This window comes from Sycon ciliatum, chromosome 10, assembly GCF_964019385.1.
Source record: "Sycon ciliatum chromosome 10, ocSycCili1.1, whole genome shotgun sequence".
Lineage (NCBI taxonomy): Eukaryota > Metazoa > Porifera > Calcarea > Leucosolenida > Sycettidae > Sycon > Sycon ciliatum.
Genome location: NC_088652.1, coordinates 1,756,608 through 1,762,135, shown reverse-complemented (window position 1 = coordinate 1,762,135; position 5,528 = coordinate 1,756,608).

Here is a 5,528-nt window from a genome sequence, read left to right as displayed (position 1 = left end):
GCTCTGACCTAGCTGGCTGCTGCTGGATGGGTACTGGCTGCTCTGGACCCGCTGCCTGGTCACTGTCGCTAGTCCGCAGGGTGGTGGTCGCTGCACGTATCCACTCATGGAGCTTTGCAGTGATCTTCTTGCTTCGTGTTGCCCTGGGCTTTGTGCTCCCGGCACCTTCTCTCTTCGGCGAGCACGCTCTGCAGGCCACTGCGAGAGTGGGCAAGCTTCGGATGGGCCATCGACAGGCCGTGCTTGGCAATCTTCAGGCACATGGCATCCTCCAGAGCCGACTTGGGAGTCTGTTGCCGGCTCTCCGACTCTCTGCAGCACGTGCCAGGCACATGGCATCCTTCAGAGCCGACTTGGGAGTCTGTTGCCGGCTCTTCGACTCTGCAGCACGTGCCTTGCCATGGCGATGGTGTTCTGGCCTGGCTACGGTTGCTTCCACCACCGTCGACGATGCTGCTGCTGCCAGCAGCTGGTCTGTGGTGAACGCTGAACGGAGCACACCTGCATCCCTCATTGTAACGGGACGTAATCTGTATCTCTAGGTTCATGCATCACACCATACACAGCATAGCAACAATCACACCCACACAAGCTGACACGAAACCGTAGGACTTATTTTTCCAAAGCATAGATGATTACACGGTGCCAAGTTGTTTATGTGTGTCTTGGCAATCGCCTGCCTGCCAAGCGGCTTCACGGTGACCTTAGCAAGAGAAAAGGACACCGGCTTCAGACGTGTGCTGGCGAATACAACATAGCAAGATAACGTTGAAGCAAGGCTCTCTTGATAGTACTTCTGCTGGCCTAAAGAAATGAAGAAGGTGGCTGCTCCGGACTTTGGAGTTCGCGCTTCCTGCCGGCTGACTGTCACTTGACTGACTCACGACTGACGTCTGGAGCACACGAGAAGAATGCCGGGCCGTCCACTCGACAAACCTGCAATAAAGCACTACTCCCTGCTGAACACACAGTGCTTCGGGGGAAAGGAATGAAGAAGAAAAAGCATTGAAATAAAATCAATAGAACTGTCTTGTTATCAATAAGATTACACTAAATAGTACAATATACTATTTAGTGTAATATTATATTATAAACAAACGGCGAGGAGACAGTAATTTGATAACCGCAATCAATAAGACGAGCTGAATCGACATTTGTGTATACTTTATTCATGCAATGTAAAACAGTGGAGACGATGTGCAATAAAACGATGAAAAGAGGAAGAAATAGTGTAGAGAAAAATTAGGGATTCAACAAGTGTAGAAGTTCAATTTTGTTTCACTGTCCTTTAGTACAACGGCGGGTCCTGATGAGTGTTGTACGAAAACTTGTTTGGATCCGAATTTTCTCTACACTATTTCTTCCTCTTTTCATAATTTTATTGCACATTGTCTCCACTATTTTACATTGCATGAACAAAGTATACACAAATGTCGATTCAGCTCGTCTTATTGATTGCGGTTACTAAAATAAATAGAGACGTTTGTTTTCGCACAAGCGTTGAGAGAAGCAAGGGAAGTGTGGAGAAAATTGAACGTCAAACTAACTTTGCAATCTGTTCGCGGCTGGCCGGCGGTCGGCCATTCCCTTCTCTGTTCCCGTGCAGTTTCCGGCGAACCGGCGCTATCGGTCATGACAAACGATTCCGACTCACTGCGCATCAACTACACGGTAAGTGGGGGCTGGCAGCTTGTTGTTGTTGTTCCACTTTAATTCACACAATCAAACGGGCAGCACGTGAGAGCGAGTGTGTATAGTGTGTGCGTATAATCAGCATGATAGAAGCAGAGTTATGGGAGAGTGCAAGGAGGTTAAGTTTAGGATTGGGAGACACGCCTGTTCTCTCTATAAATTACGGAAATCTGTCTGACATGGAGCAAAGTGTTGATGTAACTGTTACAATGAAACAATGTGTCAAAGATCACGTCAGGAGTGTCCTCTTCTTATCCTGATTCCAGTCTAGTTATGAGTAGAACTTCTTTCTTTTGCATGTTTTTTTGCCCGTGTTCGTTTACAAGCGTAACCGAAATGCAGCTAGCGGAGGGTTGAAATGATTTTTGTGGCTTTCACTTCTTGTTGATGCGTCTTATTGTACATGTGTGCGCGTGTGCGCGTGTGTTTGTATGCGTGTGTGTGTCAGTGTGCTTGTGCGTGCATACGCGTGTGCATGGTTTGAGAATGGTTGTAACCGCGTGCGTTCATGTGCATGACGTGTGTGTGTTTGTGTGTGTGTGTGTGTGTGTGTGTGTGTGTGTGTGTGTGCATGTGCATTGCAATTGTGCGTGCATGCCACGTGCTGCTGCTCGTGTGTTTGCACGCGCTGCCGTTCGCAGGCTCCGGCACCGGACATGAGGAATGGCGACATCAACAAGTACGTGCTGACGTACAATCGCACAAACTGCTACACTCCCGACGGCGCCTGCCCTTGCACTGGGTATGCCTGCAGTGTGCAAGGTTCCATGAGTTGTAAGTTGGGCGGCTAGGTGTATGCTAGTATTGGGGCCACCTCACACGCCCACGTAGTGCGGGGGTGTGGGCGGGTGTGGGCTAGACTCACCTATGCAGGCAGGGGCTGATGGATTATGCGTTTTTTTTACGGTGCGGGCCTCTTTTACCGGCAAAATAAACGTTTTATTATTTTATTTTTTATTGAAAAACCACAAACCTTCAGACATGTGAATGTGCACATGATATACAGTGTACATACGTATGTATCGAGAAGGCAGCACAGAAACGGCAGTGGTGGTGAGGCCTGGGCAGCTCATTATGCCGTCCTCCAATCAGAACTAGGCTGAAAAGTACTATTTTCTGATGATCGCTTAGTGCGTGAAACTCTGAGTAAAAACACTTCCTCTGTCCTCCTATTGTTTGAAGTACTATAAAACATGTACGTTTAGGTGTATTAAAATTTCGGTGCCGGGGACCTGACAGGTCTCACGTGTAATGTAGAATTTAAAAGTGACCGGCGTACCCTTCACATACAGTGCATTCTCCAGTGCCTTTTAGGTGTAATTTAAATTTAGGTGCCGGGCTTCTCTACCGAAATCACCGAAGTATTGAGCTACACCGAAAATAGCATGTTTACAGTACACCGCACTCCCTACCATCCCCCGCCTAAGAACACTGATTTGTCCATCATACCACTGTACTAGTGATATGTTTGTATGGCCGCGCAGCCTCTGACAATGTTACCAGGCTATGTGGTCGGGTTTCGTTGGTCCTGACTGCAGTACAAGACGTACATGTCAACTTTGCGAATAACCACCCTCGATCGGCCACTACAAAACAGTTGTTATTCACGAGCTGTCATTATTTGCAAATAACCACCCTCGATCGGCCACTACAAAATAGTTGTTATTCGCGAGCTGTCATTATTTGCGAATAACCAACCCTCGATCGGCCACTACAAAATAGTTGTTATTCGCGAGCTGTCATTATTTGCGAATAACCACCCTCGATCGGCCACTACAAAATAGTTGTTATTCGCGAGCTGTCATTATTTGCGAATAACCACCCTCGATCGGCCGCTACAAAATAGTTGTTATTCGCGAGCTGTCATTATTTGCGAATAACCACCCTCGATCGGCCGCTACAAAATAGTTGTTTTTCGCGAGCTGTCATTATTTGCGAATAACCACCCTCGATCGGCCACTACAAAATAGTTGTTATTCGCGAGCTGTCACTATTTGCGAATAACCACCCTCGATCGGCCACTACAAAATAGTTGTTATTCGCAAGCTGTCATTATTTGCGAATAACCACCCTCGATCGGCCACTACAAAATAGTTGTTATTCACGAGCTGTCATTATTTGCGAATAACCACCCTCGATCGGCCACTACAAAATAGTTGTTATTCGCAAGCTGTCATTATTTGCGAATAACCACCCTCGATCGGCCACTACAAAATAGTTGTTATTTGCAAGCTGTCATTATTTGCGAATAACCACCCTCGATCGGCCACTACAAAATACCGTATTTCCCCGTAAGTTAGTACGTACTAACTTTCCAACTTAGCAGCCACATGAGTACTAACTTTCGGGGGTGGTACTATCTTTCGGGGAGTACTTTTTTATCGGGGGTAAATGGCACGCAGTGGGAAGCCTGCGCAACTCTAGTGTCCGTGCATATGATGTATGTACTGTACGGTGTCTGTACATGTAGGACGGGTACGAACTTACTGGGGGGAATGTCTTTCGGGGTGATAACCTCGGCAGTGGAAAGTGTATTTTTTATAGGGGGTACTAAGTCATTGGGGAGAACTAACTTACGGGGAAATACGGTAGTTCTTATTTGCAAGCTGTCATTATTTGCGAATAACCACCCTCGATCGGCCACTACAAAAATAGTTGTTATTCGTGAGCTGTCATTATTTGCGGGGTTATAGATATGCGGTGAATTGGTTGCTGAGTCTGAAGGTAGTGTCGGTATTCGCCAGGTATTGTTATAGCCAAGGTTTTTATAGCCAAGGTTGTTATGTCCAAGGTTGTTGTATCTAGTGCTGAGTCGGGTAGCATTTTCTTCGGGTATCGGGTTCGGGTAGTTTTCCACAACTGAGCTGCGGCTGTGCAGAAAGAGACCTGCTTGAATCCGGCTTGTACGCACCACATCACTAAAAATGATGTAATCACGGAATTTCGCCGTGACAGCAACCCATCAGAGCTGCACACTCTGGGTTTCATGTACTTGTGATGTGGAGTAATACATGAATTTGTACATGTGCACTGTACATGATGTCATCTGTGACTTCGGGTTTTCGGGTACTATTCTGTACCCGTGTTACCCGAGGTCCTCACGGGTAACACGGATATCCGTGCACACCACTAGTTTTATATCCAAGGTTATTATTCACGGGGTTGTCTGTACGTCTGTCTCTTTGTTGTATTGTCTGTGTGTTTCTCGCAGTGGACCTGTCGGGAATGTATGTACTAGCAGGTCTGCGACGATTCACAAGCTACATGGTGTGGCTTCAAGCGGAGAACGATGCGGGACCAGGTACGCCCGCCATCTCAACGGCCCGCACTGCTGCAGACGGTAAGTGGAGATACTCCGGTCACCAGCCAGTCAGGCGCGTAGTGATCGTGATCGGTGTAGATGGCACCCTAGCAGAGGCGTAGCTGGTCCGCCTTTTGGGGGGGGGGGGGGGGGGTGCAGGGCCGCATACCGTATTTCTCGGAGTATAGTGCGCACCTTTGTATAACGCATTTTGAAGTACATGCATTTCATATCCGGAGCATAGTGCGCAGCTGCGATTTAGGGCCTAAAATAGCACATCTAAAGTGTGCACTATACTCCGGAAAATACGGTATATGTAAGGTGACTGGTGCATGTCAGGGGGGGGGGGGGGGTGCTCCTGAACTTGGGTAGATTACGGGTTGCTTTTGAATTTCTTGCTGATCTGCTCTTCTCAGTCGTGCCGAATGTAAAGTAGTATTGAGCTCTGATTCGCTTTGCAACTCAAGTGTTGTGTCCGTCTGTGTGTGTGTCTATGTCTGTGTATGTGTGTGTGTGTGTGTGTGTGTGTGTGTGT